The sequence below is a fragment of the Symphalangus syndactylus genome, chromosome 4, assembly GCF_028878055.3.
Source record: "Symphalangus syndactylus isolate Jambi chromosome 4, NHGRI_mSymSyn1-v2.1_pri, whole genome shotgun sequence".
Classification (NCBI taxonomy): domain Eukaryota; kingdom Metazoa; phylum Chordata; class Mammalia; order Primates; family Hylobatidae; genus Symphalangus; species Symphalangus syndactylus.
In genome coordinates this window covers 113,452,225-113,474,768 of record NC_072426.2, presented here as the reverse complement: position 1 = coordinate 113,474,768, position 22,544 = coordinate 113,452,225, and the positions used below count along the sequence as shown (strand labels likewise).

Below are 22,544 nucleotides of genomic sequence, written 5' to 3'. Positions count from 1 at the left end.
TGTTAGAACATTTTGGGTTTCAGATATTTTTTGGATTTCAGATGCTCAACCAGCAAAATATAAGGTAAATATTCCAAAATCCAAAAAATCAAAATTCAAAGCCTTTCTGGTCCCATGCCTTTTGGATAAGAGATAATCAACTTGAAGTCACTCTTCTGTATTTATTTACCTCTCAGCAACATTTAACCTGTTGACTATTACCTCTCTATTATAACATAGGTATTCTAGCTGGTCTGAAAAGGCTATATATTGTATGATTCTATTTTTATGACATTCTATAAAAAGCAAAACTTTGGAGATGGTAAACAGATCAGTGGTTGCCAGGGATTTGGGAGGAAAGAAGGGTTGAATAGGTGAAGCATAGAGATGTTTTAGGGTGGTGGATATACTCTGTATAACATCATAAAGGTGAATATGTGACACTACATTTGTCAAAATCAATGGAGTTTTACAGCACAAAGAATGTACCTTAATGTGTGGAAATTTAAACAAAATATTTAGGAGGTCAGAGGATCCCAAGAAGGAATGCAGACTCTGACAAAAGAATCTAACTATCACGAATAGATGAAATTACCTCACTGAAGGAATTGGGCGATAAAGGTGCTGACCTAAGTAACTTTGAAAATGCATAGAGACTGCAAAACTGAAGGCAAAAGCAGTTGTGTATAAGCATTGTACTCTGATTGATAGTTTTTTCCTAATGGAGGTGCAGATAAACACTTCTGAAACAACATATGATATATTGGAACTGAATGATTAAATAAGTAGATGGTGGGAGGCAGCTTTCTCACTATTGAAGTGGAGGTTACAGTGAAGCGAGGAGAGTAGGCTAGAGTGGTCTATGTGGTGATGTATTGGAGTTGAAAACATCAGTATGAACTCATGTTTAGCTTAATATAGATACAGATGTATGCATATACATCAATGTTATAGATACGTATATATACATAGGTTAGCATTCACATATATATTCCCTTGCTCTGTCAATTGAAAGGGCCTAGAAATGACACCACAGCAACAATGAACACACGTGGGACCCAGACCTTGGTTTCTCATACCATTCTCCAGTAAAAACAACCATAGCTTCTTGAAGAAATGGCTGATTGTAGGGCTGGGTGGGGGGAAATATAGGAGCCTGAAATATCTTGTAACAGCAAGAGTTAAGGAAGTATTCAAAAAAACTCCCATAATAATAGGGGTATGTCAAAAGGGCACAGGAGCCAACTGAACAAGTGCCTAAGGTCAAAGCTGGGACAATCTGAGCAAAATAAATAAGGTAGCATGGGATTATAACTGAAAGTATAAAATAAACATCCATGAATCTATACTGGTATAAATAAATGATGGAAAAAATCAATGTGGAAAAAGACAAATCTATCACACAGAAGAATTTCAAATAATTTATGTAGAATCTCCACCATCAAGGAAGTGGAGTATAATTTCCCACTCTTTGAATAGATCTGCACATAGTGACTTCCTTTTGAAAAGTACAGTCAAGAAAGGAGGGGGAAAAGAAGGAGTCACTTTACAATGAGGAAAATGGCAAATACTCCCTCAGCCAGATGGTGAAGCTTCACATCAGTCGTGATAAATCATGTTGATATCATGCATCCTTGATATGACGTGATGAGAATGGCACTTTATCTCTGTGGTCTTCTTCCTGAAAATCTATAACCCGGGTCTAGCCATGAGAAAAACATCAGACAAATCACAGCTGAGACATTCTACAAGCTTGTCAGTCTCCAAATAGCTGGCCCATCCTCTCCAAACTGATTATCTATAACAAGGAAAGCCTGAGGAACTGTCCCTGCCAAGAGGAGCCTAATGAAACATAATGACTAAAGGTAATGTTGGTATCTTGGATGAGATCCTAAAACACAAAAGTGACATTAGGTAAAAATGAAGAAAATCTGAGTAAAGGATGAATTTTAGTTAATAATAATGTGTCAATATTGGTTCATTAGTTGTGACAAATGTACCATCCTAATATAAGATGTTAATAATAGGAAAAACTAGGTACAGGATATATGGGAACTTTCTGTATTATCTTTGCAAATTTTCTTTACATCTAAAACTATTTATCATGGGCTGAACTGCTCCCCACCCCTGCCCACAATATTCATATATTGAATTCTAAAGCCCTAGTACCTCAGAATAGAACCATACTTGCATATAAGGGCTTTAAAGAAGTGATTAAGTTAAAATGAGGCCATTGGGGTAGGGCGCTAAGCCAATATGTCTGGTGTCCTTAGAAGTAAGAGAAACACCAGGGGTGCCTGTGCACAGAGAGATGGCCATGTGAAGAGGCAGCAAGAAGGCAGCTGTCTGCAAGCCAAGGAGAGAGCTCTCAGAAGAACCCAACCTTGCCAGGACCTTGATCTTGGGCTTCCAGACTCCAGAACTCTGAGAAAATAAATGCCTGTTGTCTAAGCCACCCAGTCTGTGGTATTTTGTTATGGCAGCTCTAGGAAACTAATATACTATTTCTAAAATAAAAGATCGTTTTTAAAAACAACATTGGCATTCTTTCTGTTCCCAACCCAGAACTTTTCCCGGAACTCTTCTTGTAATTCAGATTTTAGCTTAAAATCAACAGAGAGGAGTATTCTCTGGCTACACAATTCTCTACCGCAGTACCTTATTTTACTTCTCTGAGTGAGGCTGACCACCAATGGTTTTATTATTGTTATTATTACTTGTTTATTCATGTATTGCCTGTCTTCCTGCAGCAGAATATGAGCTCCCTGAGAGGAAGAACCTTGGCTGTCATGCTCACTGCTGAATCCCTAGCACCAAATGCCACCATAAGTGCTGACTACATAGTAGACACTCAGTGGATATTTGTTGAATGGACAATGAATCCCCCGGGAGTCTGGTGACTCTTGATTTGGACAACTTAACTCTATCATTAGACTAAAAGCACCTTTATGAGTCTTCCTAAGTTAACCGGGTTCTAGAGGGTGAGCAGATTACAATCAGGGTAGCCCAGGGCATTCGATTTTTGATATGTTTGGACTCCATGTAAAGAAGTAAATCAGCCTGGGTCTAAACCAGGAATGGAGGCTAGGGAGATGATGTCTTAGCCAGAACTCTCACAAAGCTTCAGAGACTGGGGAAAAAAATCAAGTCAAAATAAGGCCACAGTAATGGCCAAAGGAGGTGTGTATGCACAGGGTGGGGGAAGGGAATTTCTCTCAGGGATCAAGGTGGAGAGTGACAACTGATTCTCAGAGTGGACCCAGTCTTTGTTGTCTGTGGGTATTGAGGTTGTAAAGCCAAAAGGATCCTTCCAGATGAGGTGAGGGATCCCAGAAGCCAGGCCTCAAGCCCTAAGATAAAGAGGCTTGTCTGAACTAGGGCCTCCAGACAGCTAGCTGGGGTCAGGGCTGAGCTCGGCCTCTGGAAGACGCCGAATGCATAAAGGGAGAGCCCAGATCCCAGAAGCTCTGTAGCAGGCCAGCCAAACAGATAGTAAGATAGTCCAGAGAGAAAATAGCTCAGTGCTCAGTCAAGCCCTGAGACTGTCCATACTCACCTAGACCCTGGGTGGGACAATGGGATATTCCTACTTACTATTGGCAGTTGTTCCAGAGAACCACTGCCTGAGTCCATTTTGTGCTGCTATAACAACATACCCAGGACTGGGTAATTTATCAAGAACAGAAATTTATTTTCTCACAGTTCTAGAGGCTGGGAAGTCCGAGATCACGGCACCAGCAGGTTCAGATGTCTGGGGAGGGCTACTCTCTGTCTCCAAGATGGTACCTTGATGCCACATCCTCTAAAGGGGAGGAACACTGTGTCCTCACATGGCAGAAAGGTAGAAGATCAAGCTAACTGAACGCTGTGGGAAGCCTCTTTTATAAGGGCCTTACTACTATTCATGAGGGAGTAGCCTTCATGGCCTCTTAAGGGCCCTGTTACCTCTTAATACTGTCACATTGGCAACACCTGAATTTTTGAGGGGACACATTCAAACCGTAGCAACCACTAACCCAACTTAGTGGCTAGGCCTGGATAGAGCTAAAGCAGCAACTAGAGAACACATGTGGACAGTATAGAAGGAGCTCAGCAGACAGGGGCAAATGGAGCTGGGAGGCAGTGGTGTCTACGGAGGGTTGGTTGGACAAGCTCTGCCTCCAAGCAGAAAAATGTGAGAAGCCATGTTTAAATGAATGCCATGTAAAAGAGCTAAAGAGGGAGCTATGAGCCAGGTAAGTCTAGACTCATTTCTAGCATGTTGAAGAGAAAGGCAACTTAGACCAAAACGTTTAAAATTTTATTTACAGGTTCTGTGGTCTCAAATCATTCTAATCCTTAGTTCTCTCACCTTTACATTGGGAGTAAAAATAATACTTTTCTTGCAGGATTAATGAAAGGCTTGTAGATAATGCAGGTATAACACCTAATACAGAGCTGGACACATACAAGATGCTTCATAAGTAGTGGCTGATATTATGATTTTACTAGTACCCATGAGCAGGCTTTTTGCTTTGTTCTGTCAGTTTCTCTAAGGTAACTAGTCATAGAGCTCTTTCAAAGTAGTCATAGAGCTCTTTGAAAGTGAAAGGAGGATGTGTACTTGTTTCAGTGCCATCTGGAAATGGAGAAGTGGCAAATCCGTTTCCTGCTATATAGCCAGTTCTGTGGGGAGGCCAGGTGGGCAGGCTGACTGGCAAGGTCTCTGGGGGGGGATGTCATCCATGGGAGGGCCAAAGAGAGCCACCAAGACAGATTGGGGATGGGGGACAAAGAGACCCAAGGCTCTTTGATAACCTGCCAGGGCCCAGATTGGAGCCCCTGGAGAAAGAGAATGTTGTGAATGCCTAGCGCAGTTGTGTGCTCTCTCTCTTTTTTTTTTTTTTTTTTGATGTGGTTGATGCTGGGAAGTCATGGGAGGCATTTGGAAGACACAGTGAGGGTCAACTGCCCTTTACCCAGGAGGAGAAAGGGCAGAGAGGCCATCCTCTGCCACTCGTTTTTAAAGCATTTGTAGATCTTCATTTTTGCAGGACTTTCCTTTCAGAGAGAAGTGGCACTTGAGACCACTTGCCACCTGTTGAGGCTCTTCTCTGCTCACTCCAACAGGCCTCCTGGAGAGGTCTTGGCTAATGCAATCTGGGCCTTGGGATAGATCTGCAGCCAGAGTTAGTGCTGAATCCTCCTGTGCTTGGGAGGCTCACCACTCCCAAGGATGGGGAGCCAGGAGTGCCATGCATCTCCACATTAGCTCACTTCCTTTGAGGCTGAAATCAAGAGGGAGACTTTGGTCCAAAGACTTTTTTTTGTAACCTTCTTGGGCTCCATTCTTCACATGTGCTTCCGAGTCAAGGAGAAGGAGCACAGACCTGAGGGATGGAGTGAATTCTAATCCAAGCTCTGAAACTGACCAGTTGGGGCCTGGAAGCAAGACTGTGGACCTCAGTCTGCACTTCCCCTCCCATCAGTAAAGTGAGGGGATCCATTGTGCTACCTTCTGCAGTCCCTTTCAGCTTTGGTGTCCACTGATTCTGTGATGAATTTCCCTTAATTTCTGCTTAGGAACAGAAAAGAGCATAGAAGATCCTTTTTTTTTTTTTTTGATAGGGAGTTTCACTCTGTGGCCCTGGCTGGAGTGCAGTGGCGAGATCTTGGCTCCCTGCAGCCTCTGCCTCCCGGGTTCCAGCAATTCTCCTGCCTCAGCCTCCCGAGTAGCTTGGATTACAGGTACACGCCACCACACCCAGCTGATTTTTGTATTTTTAGTAGAGACGGCGTTTCACCATGTTGGCCTGGCTGGTCTCGAACTCGTGACCTCAGGTGATCCACCAGCCTTGGCCTCCCAAAGTGCTGGGATTACAGGCATGAGCCACCGCGCCCGGCCAGAACATCCTTTTAATTCTTATCTGGATACTTAATTTATATGTCCATAAATAGTATTACCAATAAGGGCAGAATGTTCCAAAGTAGGGTCTGACTGCATTTTTAAACAATGCAATTTTCAGAGCTCCACTCTTCCACTCCTTAGTCTTATGTGAAGGACACACTTGGACTAAAAAGGTTATTACTTTATCATAATTTAGGGATCTCTGTGAGAGATGATTTAGGCCAGAGTTTCTCACCCTCGGCACTATCAGCATTTTAAATTAGATTCTTCTCTGTGGTGGGGACTGTCCTGCGTACTCTGGGATGTTCAGCAGCATCCCTAGTCCATTGGGGCTGCTATGACAAAATACCGTTAACTGGGTAGTTTATAAACAACAGAAATTTATTTCTTGCAGTTCTGGAGGCTGAGAAGTCCAAGATCAAGATTCAGTGTCTGGTGAGGGCCTGTTTCCTGGTTCATAGATGGTGCCTTCTTGCTGTATCTCTCCTGGTGGAAGGGCCAAAGCAGCTCACCAGGAACTCTTATAAGGGCACTAATCCCATTCATGAGGCTCTGCCCTTAGGACCTAATTCCCTTCCTAAAAGCCCCACCTTCTAATATGGCACATTGATGATCAGGTTTTAACATATGAATTTTGGGGGAATACAGCCATTCAGACCATAGTACCTGGCCTCTGTTTAATCGATGTGACACCCTCTTCTCCCCACAGTTGTGAAAACTAAAATATCTCCAGACATTGCCAGATGTGCCCTGGAGGGAAAAAAATTACCCTAGTTGAGAACCACTGATTTAGTTTTAATTTAGGGTATGTATTTAAAAGGCAGAAAAATAAGTATAGAATCAAACTTGATTAAGCAAATGCCTCTAAAAAATACTGAATTTTAAAAGAGGTAATAGTAAAATTTGAATTTGCGGAAATGTAGGACTTGCTTTTAAAGCTCCTATCTTACGTACATACTAACCACATATAGCTTCTCAACTGTACTTGAGATTTCTTCAATCAGGAAATAAGACCATCCACCTTTTTTTTCCCTGAAGATATCACCTATGATTCTAAGTAATATTGGATGACTGGATGTTAATGTACTATGCCTTCATAATTTCTAAAGAAATGTATGAATAAAATATTAACCTGACATAAATAGTACTTTCTTGCTGTGGCTCTAGTAAAGTCTTAACATCTGCACAGACTGGTAAAGACTTCATCACGTCCCCTCTTTCTTTTTCCATTTCCAAGATGCTTATTCACCAAGGCTGATGTTAAAAAGATTTCTTGTCATCTGCCCTGATTACTGTTTTTGGGGGAGGAGAAAACATAATGAAGAGAAGAAGAAGAAAGGAAAAAAAACCAGAAGAACAGGATCTGTCTTTCCTGTATTTTGTGTTCCTGAGAGCTGATAGAGAACAAATTGTGAAATGTGGGAGGCTTTGCCCAGCATTCAGGCTGAAGTTGCCTTAAAAGGAAAGTATGGCACGTTATACATTTCCCACTTCCTTCTTTTTTAGTTTCCTTTTAGCCATTCTCAGAAATGTAAGCAGGAAGAAAATAGCAGTCAATTATGTTTGGAAACAACTGAAGTTAAATCTGACTGATATTTGTTTATAAAACTATGCATCATTTTATTTTCAGTACATTTTCAGTTCCTCTTTTGCCCCTGACATTCTCCTAATTCCCGTGGTGAATATGTTTCCTTTAATCCAGGCCTGAATACTGAGATAGTTAACAGCCCCTGGTTGTTATTTCTCGATGAAGTCTATCCTAGTCAGCTCCTTTTTTCTTCCCATTGCCTTCCTTTAGTCCAAGTTTTCATAACCTCTAGGCCCTCCACTTTGCAGTTCAATCTGTGAGGTTAATGACTTCACACCTTTTTCATTATATTCATGCCTTCATTCACTGGACAAATAGTTCCTGGGCCCCTATTCTAGGCCAGACACTGTTCTAGGCTTGAGACATACGGCAGTGAATAAAGCAGACAAAACCCCCTTTCCTCATGGAGTTTATACTACCCAAAGGAGGAGAGCAGTGGATAGAGACATTTTACAAAGTAAATAAATCATATCACATGGTAGAATACGGTAGATGTAATGAAAGAAGAGCAGGGAAGGGAGATAAGGAGATATATGGGGTGTGTATGTGTGCACGCGTGCGCGCACGTTCGTGTGTGAGCCTGTGTGTATGGAAAGGGTAGGCTGCAATTTTAGATATGGTGATAGGGAAGGCTTCACTGAAAAGTGACATTTGAGCAGTTACATGAAGGAGTAGCCAAACATGGAGATACCTGAGGGAAGAGCAGTCTAGGCCGAGGAAACGCATGTGAAAATGCTTGAATTGTGCCTGGTATATGAGGAAGAGTCTGAGGAGGCTGGTGTGGGAGAGGAGGAGATAAGGTGACAGTTGATAAGGGTGGAAGGAGCAGATGCTGCAAAGCGTTGCAGGCCCTTGCAAGGACTTTGGCTTTTTTTTTTTTTTTTTTTTTTTTCCGAGATGGAGTCTCGCTCTTTCACCCAGGCTGGAGTGCAGTGGCGCGATCTCGGCTCACTGCAGGCTCCGCCCCCCGGGGTTCAGGCCATTCTCCTGCCTCAGCCTCCCACCTAGCTGGGACTACAGGCGCCCGCCACCTCACTCGGCTAATTTTTTGTATTTTTAGTGGAGACGGGGTTTCACCGTGTTAGCCAGGATGGTCTCGATCTCCTGACCTCGTGATCCCCCCGCCTCGACCTCCCAAAGTGCTGGGATTACAGACGTGAGCCACCGCGCCCGGCCAGGACTTTGGCTTTTATCTGAGAGAGATGGGATGCTGCTGGATGGCTCTGAGAAGAGAATGGTGTGATTTGACTTGCAGGTTAATAGGATCATGTCACCAAGTCGTCATATCACTTCCCCTACTTAAATCCACCACTTGACAACATATAATCCCTTTATCCACAGAGACAAATACAAACTCATCTTCCCTGCCCCAATCAAGAATTTTTCCAGTCACCCTGCACAAGCCCTCTGCACTCTCAGTAAACAGTGACCACCTCCTGCCCCTTTCACATTCTACCTGTCCTTCAAGTCCAAGCTGAAATTTCTTTTTCCAGAAAACCTTTGCCACCTCAAAATTGATCTCTCTCTCCTCTGACCTCCTATTGTATTGATTATTTATCAATAAATACAATATAATATATGGACTTGACCATATATTATCTGGACTTCACCATATATTATCTTGGATTGTTTTCTAAGTAGGCATTGAAAGGTTTATAGAACTTGAGACCTAGAAGAGTCTCGGGAATCATCTCTTCTGACTCCTTCATTTTACCAGTGAGGAAATGGAAGCCCAGCAATGTTTAGGATATTGCCAAATTCACTCAACTAGCTGTTCAATGTGTACATTGCCTTTCTCAATTAAATTATAAGTACATTAAGGAATGATAACATGCCTTCTACTTCTCTAAAATCTCCTATAATAGTGGTTAACATAGTACTCATGTAACAGACACTTACTAAGTTCAATTAAATGGCTGGGTGTGGTGGCTCACACCTGTAATCCCAGCACTTTGGGAGGCCGAGACAGGCAGATCACAAGGTCAGGAGATTGAGACCATCCTGGCTAACACCGTGAAACCGTCTCTACTAAAAATACAAAAAATTAGCTGGGCGTGGTGGCGGGCGCCTGTAGTCCCAGCTACTTGGGGAGGCTGAGGCAGGAGAATGGTGTGAACCCGGGAGGTGGAGCTTGCAGTGAGCTGAGATAGCGCCACTGCACTCCAGCCTGGGCGATAGAGTGGGACTCTGTCTAAAAAAAAAAAAAAAAAAAAAAAAACTTCTATTAAATGTAAGAATAAATTGATTTTTAGTTGGTTTGTTTTTTTTTTTTTTGAGACGGAGTCTTGCTCTGTCGCCCAGGCTGGAGTGCAGTGGCGCAATCTCGGCTCACTGCAAGCTCTGCCTCCCGGGTTCACTCCATTCTCCTGCCTCAGCCTCTCCGAGTAGCTGGGACTACAGGCGCCCGCCACCATGCCCGGCTAATTTTTTGTATTTTTTAGTAGAGACGGGGTTTCACCGTGGTCTCGATCTCCTGACCTCGTGATCCGCCCGCCTCGGCCTCCCAAAGTGCTGGGATTACAAGCGTGAGCCACCGTGCCCGGCCTTTGGTTTGGTTTTAAAGGAACATTGTAGGCCATTAATTCATCAACCACATTTGGATTATGTGTTCTAAATGCAAAAAGCTATGTAAAATACTTGTATGTAATTTGGCTTGAATTTTAGGGATTTGCCTGTGAATGTAGTTAGATGGGAGAATGAGAAATTTTGCCTTTGTTGGAAGTTTTTGTTCTGATGTAATGGTGAAAGGTAATTCTATCATCTCTGCATGACACAGCTATTTTTGTTGCTTCCGCAAGATTTATCAAAGCAGTTTGGATTGAAAGCAAATGGTTTTTGACCGTTCTTTGTCTACAAGGGAGAGAGAATCGTGGCAGCATCCCATCCTCTGAGCTGGTTTTTGTTTTTGTTTTTGATTTTGTTTTTTGTTTTTTGGAGAATAAGTGGTTTTGATTACAGGTGTGAACTTGTGGTATTCACAGATGTTGGTGGCCTGTCAGGACTATTTTAGGAGACCTCATTTATCCTTTGACCAAGAAATATCCTGACTGGGGCCTGACTTGAATATATAGCTCCCTGTGGGGGTGATGCCAAGGCTCTGTTCCAGTAATAACTGCTCAATGAAACAAAGAGGTTTTCAAGAGTCTGTGGTCCAGAACCTACACTTACTACACTTAACCTTTACGATGTAGACCCGCCCAAACAAATCAATAATCACTTTCCAGTGTTTTAATCTTCGCCGATAGATTCAGCACTGTTTTGAATTTGGCCTGCGTGTGACCAAAACAATGGACTGAAGTAGGGAAAGCAAATTCAGCCTGCCTTTGCTATTCATGCACTGCAGCCAAAACAAAGCTCCTGAGGTTTGAAATGACTTGTTGGAGAAATCCTGCTGGTTTTAGAGAACTCTTTTAAAGCCCAATATTAGTGACCCATGGCCTGGCCCTATGACTGGGTCACTTAACTTAGTTGACCATAGCATGATTTCAGTATGCTAAGAAGAAGGATGAAACACCTGAATGAGTCAAGTAGCTTGATTTATGGCTAAACACTGGATTCTTACTCTAAGCAGTCATCCAACAGCTGAATATCAGTGGTCACAAATCCAAGATAAAATGTAAATGGCTCAATGAACTCATCAGAAACAGTCTTACTGAAAGAGAATCCAGGTAGTATATTCATCTGAAAGAGAAAATGAAATACCTGATATTTTTGTTGCATAATCTAGGTAACGTATTCTGTGTCGTATTTTGTTTATAAGTGTATAGTTCTCTAGCTAATCTAAATGATTGTTATTATTTTGCTCCTTTAGAATTATCAAAAGCTTCATATATTTATTTTCATACTTAAGACATGGATAATTCCTCTTTGCAAATTGTCTTCAGAATTCACAATTAAAAACTTTTAATTGAGGTATAATTTACATAAAGTAAAATTCACTAATTTTCAGTGCATATTTCTGTGAGTTTAGATAAATGTATACATTTGTATAATCACCATCACAATTATGATATGGAACATTGCCATCTTCCCAAAACCTTCTCTCATTTTAGCACACTTTTGCTATTACTGTTATTTGGTGGCAACTATTTTAGTGGATTGACTTTGTAGGAAGTGGAAAAAGCGTAAGGAGCCAAGTCTAGTGGCTAAGGTGGTTGTTGATCACATGGAGTGATGCATCTCTAAGTCAAAAACAAAATGTGACTATAAAGTCATGGGCCTCTGTTTTCTGATAAGGCTTGTAAACTGGTTCTGATGGTCATTTCAAAGTTGAACTTCAAAGACATTTTAAACAAAGGATTGGTTATATTTTTGTAATAAACGTTAGAAATGTCGCCCAGTGTGGCTACCACTGTAAAGGGCAAAATTTATTTGGTTCCTTAATAGACACCTGGTATTTGCAGATTTAACATTTTGTGGAGAGTGGTGGGGGAAGGAGGGAGAGGATCAGGAAAAATAGCTAATGGATACTGGGCTTAATACCTGGGTGACAGGATGATCTGTGCAACAAACCACCATGGCACACATTTACCTATGTAACAAACCTGTACATCCTGCATAGGTACCCCGAACTTAAAAGTTGGAAATTTTAAAAAAAGAAAAGCATTTTGTGTATTTAAAAGAACCCCAAAAGTGTGAGATAGAAAGAAACCTGTAATTTTGCCAAAGCATAAATTTGAATCTTGAATTTACAAGCTAAAATGGGTTCCGAGAGCAAGTAGGTCCGCTAGTGAATGAGCCACGCCCACTGCTGATCCTCCTAATCTCAGAGGGCCATGAGAAAGGTCCATTCCAAGTCTGGACCAGGGAATGCTCACACTGTGATTTTTTTTTAAGGTGTCTTCTTTAGAAATGGCTCCCCAAAGAAAGTCAAGTGCTAGTATCAGATTTTGGAAGTGAAGAAGACTAAGAAAGTAATTCTACCTAACCCGGAAAATGGAAGTATTGACCAGATTAAAGGGTGGTTAGGTCATGGCCATAAATGAATTTACCATATGAAAACAAGAAAAAAAAATTAAAATTATTTCAGAGAAAAATATAACTAATGCAAAAATCACTCCTTAAGAGGGAAATAAGTCATTAGGGGCTGAAGAGATCCCTTACATTTTCAGTCATATTTATATTATGAAGCACAAGGCAAATTATATGCTATTGTATTCCTGAATTTGGGAATTCATTAATATTGAGGGTTTATTCTCTAGGTTCTGTTGTATTCATTCAGATACCAGTATCATTAAATATAGTTATACCTGGTGTGCAGCCAAGAATTTGAGGGAAGTTGACATTTGAAACAGAATCTGTGGAGCTAGAGATAAAGAGAGTCCTTTGGACACTTTCTGTAGTTTAGTCCACAATCACCAAATGAGAGTTGATTGAGAGGGCCTGGGAGGCTTGTGATGAGTTGTAGTTGCAGTGCAGTTTAGGTAGCCCAGAAGGTACAGTGAGAAGAGTTCGTAATCAGAGGAGATAACTCAAAGAGGTTGAAAGCTGGTGGTTCCACTTTTTGAGAACTAGAAAGGAAAACTGGGATATGAAAAGATTGTGAAACTAACCCCTCGGTCCTTAATACGTAGACATATATCATAATTCTAAGGCTTTCTAGTTCTAAGACAGAACTAGTTAACAGTAGAGACAGGAAATTTGGATTTTTATTTTCTCATCTGTGACTATGGGCGATTCCATATCTTTCTCTGGAAATCAAAACGAATAAAGTAGCATGATTGGGATGTTTGACTGACTGCCATATGCTAGGTGCTCTTCTAGGCCTCTGGAAACAATGAAAAGCCAAAGGCCCTGCTTATAAGGCACTTTTAATGGTAAGAAAACAGACATGAAAGTGAACTGTGAAAATTCAGTGGGAGTTGCTGTGATGAAGATCATGTACCAGGTGCAGTTAGAACCTCAGGAGAGTGAGCCCCTAAGTAGACCTCAAGATACTTAGGCTTGTTGCTTCTCTAGCTGACCTTGTTCCTTCATTTGGAGAAAAGGAGATGGTGCTAAGTCCCTGAAATTAAATGACTTTCCTCATCATCTGTTACCTAAACTGCTTGGGCGTCCTCCTAACCACCTTCTGCTTACTAATCTCTTGATTCTCTGATCCATTTTTAAAACCCATGCTCCATTTTCCTCTTAAGACCCTGGGTGGATCTGCACTGCCTGCACAGTAAGTCCAAAGTCCCTACCATGATTTCAGAGCCACCATCTACCTCCCTGTCACCATAGTCCTCCACAGACTGTGCTTCAATCCGCCTGGCTACTCTCCTGCCTTTGTGTGCTGCCAAGCATTTCCTACTTCCAGCTTTTGCTCGTGTTTTCTTGCTCGTCTTCTCCACCTATCAAAATCCAACTAATTTCATCCAATGCTCTACTCAAATGCTACCTTGTCCATGAAGCCTGCTCTAATCCTCTCAGTTCAATTTAATTATTGATTCCTTGCATTTCCACAACACTCATTTGCAGACTTCTCTGACAATAGTTGTACTTTGCTTTGATTGCGGCTCGTGTTTCTATGTCTATCTTTTTCACTAGATGGCAAATCCCTGGAAGGCAGGGACTGTATCTTTCATAACCCACTGACCTCATACCCAGTAGTTAATAAAAAGTCTTTATCAAATGCTGTTGAATATTGCCCAAGGTCAGATGTTAGTGGCAGATCAAGGTCTGAAAACTTGGTTTATTTATATTTCTGTCAAAATTTTAGGAACTCCAATATGTTACTTAACATGTGTCTACTCCATCAGGTGCTTCACCTTGGAAACACTTCTTTGTGAGTCAGTGGTGCGGAATCGCCGGTGTAGTCAGGGCTGCCAATGTTTACAGTGGCAGAGGGATTGAGGAGGTAGACAGGGGAGGGATGTGTTTTGGTAGAGCATGCTTTTCTCATCTACAATAGGCCCTATGAATATTTGAAGGGGAGTCTGGAAGCTGTTTCCTATGAGCAAGGTTAAGTTGAAATGCAAGAAGTAAAGATTAAGGAATAGTAACATAAAATCTGTATTGTGAATTCTTTTACATAAATATGTTACTATTGCCAGGAGAAGTGGTGTCAGGGAGCTTTTCATATGTCTACATTTTAATACCCAAATGAAAAGTTTGCTGTAAATTATCAAATGTGGAAATTCTTCATGCTTATAAAGGTCCTTGACAAAAGAATGTGCTGAAAGAAGAAAGAGAGAGAGAGTGTGTGTGTTCATATTTTTCTGATGCAAAAATGTGGGGAAGTAGAAGGGAGCAGGGGTGAAGTGAGGAGTGACTGGTTCCATCTTGAGTATTTTAAATCAATCTCTCTCTCTTCCCGTGCCCTGCCTCTCTATCTGTCTACCTACCTACCTATCCTGCAGCGGGGATGGTGGGAGTGTGTTACAAATCCTGGTCAGCCCATCCATTATCTGGTATGCAGTGCAGGGTCCGCAAAGGGGAGAAAGAGACTGCAAACCTTCCCTCCCTTCCACTCAGCAAGCTCCTTCCTCTGCAGGTTATCAAGATCAGTGCTGAGTTCCTGGACCATTCACCTGAGGTCTCCCATTCACTGGCTGGCTGGCTTTGCTCCATCTCCATCCCTTCCCACCCTGGCTGGGATGGGAGGGCTGGCACCCTCTGCTTGTTTCTCTTGCTCTGCTTGTGTTTTCTGTCAGGTCTGGCTATAGTCACTTGATTGCTTCCAGGTAGGTTTGGGGCAGCACGCTGCTCTGCTTGCTACACTGGGACTGGAAAATGCTGGTAGGATACAGCCTCCTCTGTCCTCCAGACATCAGCGGTGGGATTTGCTTTCTGTACTCCCCGCAACCACTAAACTGTGTGCAAATGAAGGCATTTAAATGGTCATGTATGCTGAATAAGTTCTTACTGAGAGATGGTAGTTAAGAGCTGGTTTCTGGAGTGGAACTACAGGATTTCAAGCCTGTTCTTCCTCTCAAGATGGCAGAGTACTTGACCTCCTTGTGCCTTAGTGTCCTCATCTGTAAAATGGGGCTAACAGAACCCACCTCAGGGAGTTTGTGAGGATTAAGTAAATTAATACAGAAACAGCACTTAGAGAAAGTCTGGCCCATAACAAGCAATATGTAATCATCAAACTTACTACTGTAAGAATGGTTTTGCCTGCTGACTTGCCAAGGGTCATTAGTAACCTTCTTGACCCAAGGAGAAACTGAGGCACTGAGATAAAGCAGCCAGGTAATGGGGGTCAAATTGAGTCCCTAGTGTTGTTTAACTTCAATTGCAAATAAACCTCATATGGGCTCTGGTCTACACTTCACAGATTCTTTTTTTTTTTTTTTTTTTTTTTTTTTTTTTTTTTTTTTTTAAGACAGAGCCTCACTCTGTTGCCCAGGCTGGAGTGTAGTGGCACGATCTTGGCTCACAGCAACCTCCACCTCCCAGGTTCAAGTGATTCTCATGCCTTAGCCTCCCGAGTAGCTGAGACTATAGGCATGTGCCCCCATGCCAGGCTAATTTTTGTATTTTTAGTAGAGACTGGGTTTCACCATGCTGGCCAGGCTGGTCTCGAACTCCTGACCTCAGGTAATCCACCCGCCTTGGCCTCCCAAAGTGCTGGGATTACAGGCATCAGCCACTGGGCCCGGCTTTTCTTTTCTTTTCTTTTTTTTGAGACAGGGTCTCACTCTTCACAGATTCTTGAGGAAGGATAGACACCCTAACGTGACTTGAAAGTTATGTGGAGCCTGGGGTGTGTATCTGTGGGGGTGTCTGTTGGGAAACAGAGGTTGACTTTAAATACAAGTATGGCAAGAAAACAATACAGAGTGAGATCTGAATGCAGCACAGGGCCTGCCAAGAGGCAGGGAGGCTGTTTCCCCTTTGTCCGGGCATTTGAAAAAAATCAGTTCCAAACCTGTGCCAACCAGAATCCAGTCCTGTAGACACTGTGATTTTGTAATTTGCTTGCATCTGTGTTTTGCTAAAAGCTTTCAGTTTTAGATGCCCTCAAGAACTCTTCAGGCCTGGCAGGAGAGGCACACTCTCTCTCACCGCCTTATGTACGCAGCCTCATGATAGCAGGTCTCATTTGGGAAACTGCCGGGGATGAAGAATAGAGAGTGTGTGTGTGTGTGTGTGTGTGTGTGTGTGTGTGTGTCCCTTAAAAAGAAAACTAACAATATTTTTTCCACGTTATTTTTCAAAAGGGGAGTACTGTAGGCTGCAGGGAAATAGGGTAAGATTGTATTTTAATGCCAGCTTGATTCTCAATCCCTTTTCCTTCCCCTGTTTCCCAAATGCTACACACAGGAAGGGCACCAATGAAGAGACAGAAAGGTGACCTTGGGGAAGAGCTGTGAATTTTGAGGGGGTGACTGCCTTCATTGAACACCTATAACTCCTCCCTTTCATCATCTGCTTCTCCTCTTTTTACTTAGCAGTGAGGAATTCCCAAATATTTATGAAGTGCCCCTCAGAGAAAAAAAGAGCTTCTCTTTACCATTGTTGCTGTGTTGTTTCTTGTAATATTAGGACTTTTTTCGGTTTTGATCCTTACTTTAAGTATAATTAAATTTCTTCACAGTTGTTAAAAATGGCATGAATATTCTTTTATTTACCAGAATATATCTATGTCTACGTGTATGTCCATGTTCATGTCTATGTCCCTCAGATAGATCTTTATTCTTCATGTCTCTTTTTTAATTCTTGATGTAGCTTCAGCTTATATCCAGGAGGGCTAGTGCGCTTGATTAGTGGCAAGTCAGGAGGGCTGTATCACAGTCATTCAAGAAGGTCCAGTGTTGTGAACACTTTTTCCTTTCACGATGGGTATTTTTGTCATTCTTAAAGCCTGTTAACCAAAGACTGCTCGTTGGTGTAAAAAAATTTTGTTAAAATAATGCTGGACTCCAATTTAGTGACAATAATGTTAGCAATTTTACTCTGTGAGTAACTGATCACTAGCCCACATCTCTAGTTACTGTGAAGATCCGCTGGTAGAGTCATCAGGCATCAGTCAGAAACATGTAAGATAGTAAAAGGCTTTTCTGTGGCTAAGAGATTCATCTACATGAGTGGTAAGCCCATCCTATTAATAATCCTGTCAAACTAGAGACAAACCAAGTGAATGTAAATGCATCTTAGGAAGGGCAAAGGCAGGGACATATTCTGCCTGTTTTACCTTTGATGAGCTGACTTCACCATTTTTCTAACATGAAAAATCCTTGCATGTTTCTAGTTCCTAACATCTGGAGAATGGCAGGGGGTGTACTGCGCCGTGTTCTGCATGTGTTATAACCTAACGTGTTCATTATAAGTGGGGTGCTCGGTTAAAATGAATTTTAAGAAAAGTTCAAAAAATTGGAAGACTTTAAAAGATTCATTTTCGAAGAGTTAACAGGTACACATGATACATATTTCAAATGGTATGAAACTGAATACGATGAAAGCAAGCAGGAAGACTTGATTGGAAGCAATTTTTTCTTGGTTAGTTTCAGGCAGTATTTTTTCATGTTGACTGCACTGCCAAAATCATTTGCGTTCACGGTGGTGGGTGAATGGTGGTGGCTTTTTGTTTGCTTGGTTTTGGCTTTTGCTGATGGAAAAAGACATAAGTATAGTTATGATGCAAATGTTTTTCCTCAAGTTAATTATATTACTTGGCCAGATAGTTTTTCACCAGTGCCCTCCCTTCCCCCAATCCTGTGAGCTGTAGCCTTCTGTGCCCTTGTGTTCTTATAAGAACCTCACTGGAGCTGGCAGTGGTGGTGTGTGCCTGTAGTCCCAGCTACACCGGAGGAACCCTTGAGCCCAGGGGTTCTTGGCTAGCCAGGACAACATAGCAAGATGCTCTTTTCTCTAAAAATAAAATAAAAAAGAACCTCACTGGTAATAATCAGGTGTACTTGTGACTAAAAATACAAAAAACACAGTTTAATAAAGAATCTCAGATAGATTAAAAATAGAATGAAGAAATGATGTGTTAGAAACAGTTATATATGTTAAGTGTGCAAAAAACACACCATTGTTACAACATTTTGGCTACAATTGCAGTTTTCTCATTCTGTTGTCCTTTTTAACATAAAACAGCTTTTTAAAAAATTGAAGCAAAGCGGTTCAGATATAGGAGAGGATATGAAGATATTAAGCTGCCATTCTCAAAGGCAGTTGTAGGGAACATTTTAAAACATAGTGATGTTTTAGTCTTTTCTGCAGATTGTTATGGCCACAGAGGCTGCCTGAGCCATGCCTTATACTTATGGAAGGGAGAGCTTATAATAGCAGGAAAAAACAAAAATGGAAGGGTTCAACTCTCAAGTTCATACAGAATTCCAAACTTTCCGTACGTTTGTGTTATGAAAATCCAAATGGCTTGTAAGATTCTGTGGTAATTACACAGATCATGAGACTGTCATTAAAAAAAAAAAAAAACTAGCAGGGAGTTATTTTGGGTTTATAAAAACACTCATGGACTTCTACTTTTCAGTAACAAAGTGAAAGCAATTTAAGAGACAAGCTGTCTTGGAATTGTAGAATACTTTTACCCCTGCTAGATTTTTGTAATTTAATTATTAAAACAACAATGTTTTATGTATTTAGGGTCACTTGCTGTTATGTACTGGAGCAGAGTTGTGATTATATACATTTCTTCTTAATTTTATATTCAGTAAAGCCAAGTTGGTACTTGAAATTAGCCATGCTGGGAGTATTTACATCATCAAAATTGACCAAAGGTATATACCAGGACTTCTCTTTCTTTTTTTTACTTTTCCTGGAGAGCTGGTTGTTCGCTATTTGCCAGCATACCACTGGATTTAAAGCCTCATTGAGTTGCATTAATCAAGATATGGAAGAAATCTAAAATAAGTAGAAGTACAGCTCTAGGCCGGGCGCGGTGGCTCACGCTTGTAATCCCAGCACTTTGGGAGGCCGAGGCGGGCGGATCATGAGGTCAGGAGATCGAGACCACGGTGAAACCCCGTCTCTACTAAAAATACAAAAAAAAATTAGCTGGGCGTGGTGGCGGGTGCCTGTAGTCCCAGCCACTCAGGAGGCTGAGGCAGGAGAATGGAGTGAACCCGGGAGGCGGAGCTTGCAGTGAGCCGAGACTGCGCCACTGCACTCCAGCCTGGGCAACAGAGCGGGACTCTGTCTCAAAAAAAAAAAGTACAGCTCTTGTGTATCAATGAAACATAAAATAAAATTAAAAATAAATAAATAAAGTAAAAGGACCATTGTTTGGAATTCAAACATTGTATAAAGGGGTAAAAAACCTGGTGGAGAACTAGACATGTGGCATTTGTGGCAGTTACCACAAATTGTAAAAAATATGCTTTTTTTTTTAATTTTTGTTTTTCTTTATTCTATAAATAAACGGGACACATGTGCAGAATGTGCAGGTTTATTACATAGGTATACATGGGCCATGGTGGTTTGCTGCACTTATTGACCCATCCTCTAAGTTCCCTCCTCTCACCCCCACCCCCACCCCCCATCAGGCCCTGGTGTGTGTTGTTCCCCTCTTTGTGTCTATGTGTTCTCATTGTTCAACTCCCACTTATGAGTCAAAACATGTGGTATTTGGTTTTCTGTTCCTGTGTTGGTTTGCTGAGGATGATGGCTTCCAGCTTCATCCATGCCACTGCAAAGGACGTGATCTCATTCCTTTTTATGGTTGCATAGTATTCCGTGGTGTATATGTACCACATGTTCTTTATCCAGTCTATCATTGATGGGCATTTGGGTTGGTTCCATGTCTTTGCTATTGTAAATAGTGCTGCAATAAACATAGGTGTTCATGTGTCTTCATAGTAGAGTGATTTATATTCCTTTGGGTATATACCCAGCAATAGGATTGCTGGGTCAAAAGGTATTTTTAAAAATATGTTTTTCAGTGGTTGTGGTGGCTCATGCCTGTAAAAATATATTTTTCAGTTATTCAAAGTCATTAATGGCCTAGTCTTACCATTTTGGATGGAGTGAAATGAATCATATTGTTGTCAAGTGAATGTCAGCCATATGGCAGGGTTGTCTCCTGTGGAACATAGCCATCATCATCTCTTAAAATGACAGAGTACCTCTGGGAGGCTCCAAGACTTGCGTGACATTTCTTCCTTAAACTCAAAATATTACTACTTCTAGTTGCTAATATTGTACAGATACAGAATTTGAGGTATGAGGAAACATAGAGTCCAAATAACAAATAAAGATCAGATCACTGCTTTTACAATTGTCTCCAGTGCCTCCCTATCATGGCTGGGGCACTTTGAACAAGAATAGTTACTTCCATTAGTGGGATTCTCTGAGCTAATAGTCTGACCCAAGGTATAATGCCATTTTGCCAATGCATTTTGAAAATTTGACACAAGGGATTATTGCCCAAGGAAAATAGAAAGTGAGTATCTATTTGTTGGCAACTACTTCATACCAATGTTTCATTGTCGGCCACGTAGACAGGGTATCATGGTTCTACTTCTGGCCAATTGCACTTACTTAATTACTAGTTCTTGTACCCTTGCTACTCAAACTATGGTCTGTGGACCAGTAGCTTTGGCATTAAATAGGAGCTTTCTACAAACACAATCTTGGGGACCATTCTAGACCTCCCAAATCAAAATGTGTTACTTCACAAGATCCCTAGGAGATTTGTCTGTGTGTTTATTTATTTGTTTAGTTAGTTAGTTAAGACAAAGGGGTCTCGCCATGTTGCCCAGGCTAGTCTTGAACTCCTGGCCTCAGGCTATCCTCCTGCCTTAGCCTCCTGAGTAGCTGGGACTACAGGGATGAGCCACTGCACCCAACTTGTACGCACATTAAAGTTTGAGAAACCTTGCCTCACCTCTTTACTAACTTCATTCCCAAAACAATCTGAAGAGCTCTTCCTTCTAGGGATGTTAAAAGAAATGGTGGGTTTAAAACACAGAAAAATAAACTAGAAGTTTGGATGAATGGTTAAAAAAAAAAAATCAGTTTTATTCATGATTATTGCCGTTCCCTTCACCTAGCTGTAGTCTCCATTACAAACTTATTTGCTAGTGGTAAAAAAAGAAGCACCAAGGCATTCCCCCATGTAACAAGAGGGTTAACCTGGAATTTCCAGAGGGAACCGTATTTTCTGAACAAATTGACTACTTCTAAAAGCTTGCTTTTACATGATATGCTGCTACAGTTGAAGCCTCACTTTAAACAGCCTCTCTCTCTCATTCCTCTCTTCCTCTCTTTTTCTTGGTTTTTAAAAATTAAAGTTTTAATTTTAGAACAGTTGTAGATTTACAGAGAAGTTGCAAAGATAGAACAGAGAGTTCTCAAATACCCTATCCCTATCTTTCATGCTTTTTGACCGAAGTTGTATTTCTACTTTTCCTAGATTGGCAGAGTTTCCTGGCTAAGAAAGCAAAGTTACAGCACCTAACACAAATAGTATTTGATTAAGGCTAATTACAGTGCTGTCACATAAAAAGGGGAGAAAAGAAAGCCGGCTTTTTCTACCAGCAATGAAATAACCTGCTGTCTATCTACTGACTTAATAGCTTTAATTGCCAGAACATAATCAAGATCTGGTGAATTTGTTTGAACATATCAGCAGGCACCAAATATTTCAATGAGATCAAGTTGTCTAACTAGTTATGCCCTAACTTGAGCTGAAATAGCTCTGACAAAGTGAGTTTTGTAGGCTAAATGGCAACACCTATTGAGACAGGCCCACTGATATGATGAGTTGATTTATTAACTCTCTGGACAGAGAAAGTTATAGGTTTAACATCACCACTTTAGATAAGCCATAACCCTCTAAAGTGTCTGACTTTAAAAAAAAAAAAAAAAACCAGGGTCTCACCCTGTTACCCAGGCTGGAATGCAGTGGCATGATCTTGGCTCACTGCAGCCTTGACCTCCTGGGCTCAAGTGATCCTCCCACCTGAGCCTCCAGCCTCTCAAGTAGCTGGGACCACAGGCACATGCCACCATGCCCACCTAATTTTGTGTATTTTTTGTAGGGACAGAGTTTTGCCATGTTTCCCAGGCTGGTCTCAAACTCCTGAGCTCAAGTGATCCACCTGCCTCAACCTCCCAAAGTGCTGGGATTACAAGTGTGAGCCACCGTGCCCAGCTTTGTGTCTTAGTTCTCATGATGTATTAGGTTAGGAATGTATT

The 22,544-nt window shown here is 41.4% G+C and overlaps 1 protein-coding gene across 4 annotated transcripts in view; it reads left to right on the top strand.

Moving 5' to 3' along the window:
* Nucleotides 1-22,544, top strand: part of MAML3 (mastermind like transcriptional coactivator 3) — a 441,377-nt gene that overhangs the window by 170,561 nt on the left and 248,272 nt on the right. The window lies entirely within an intron of this gene.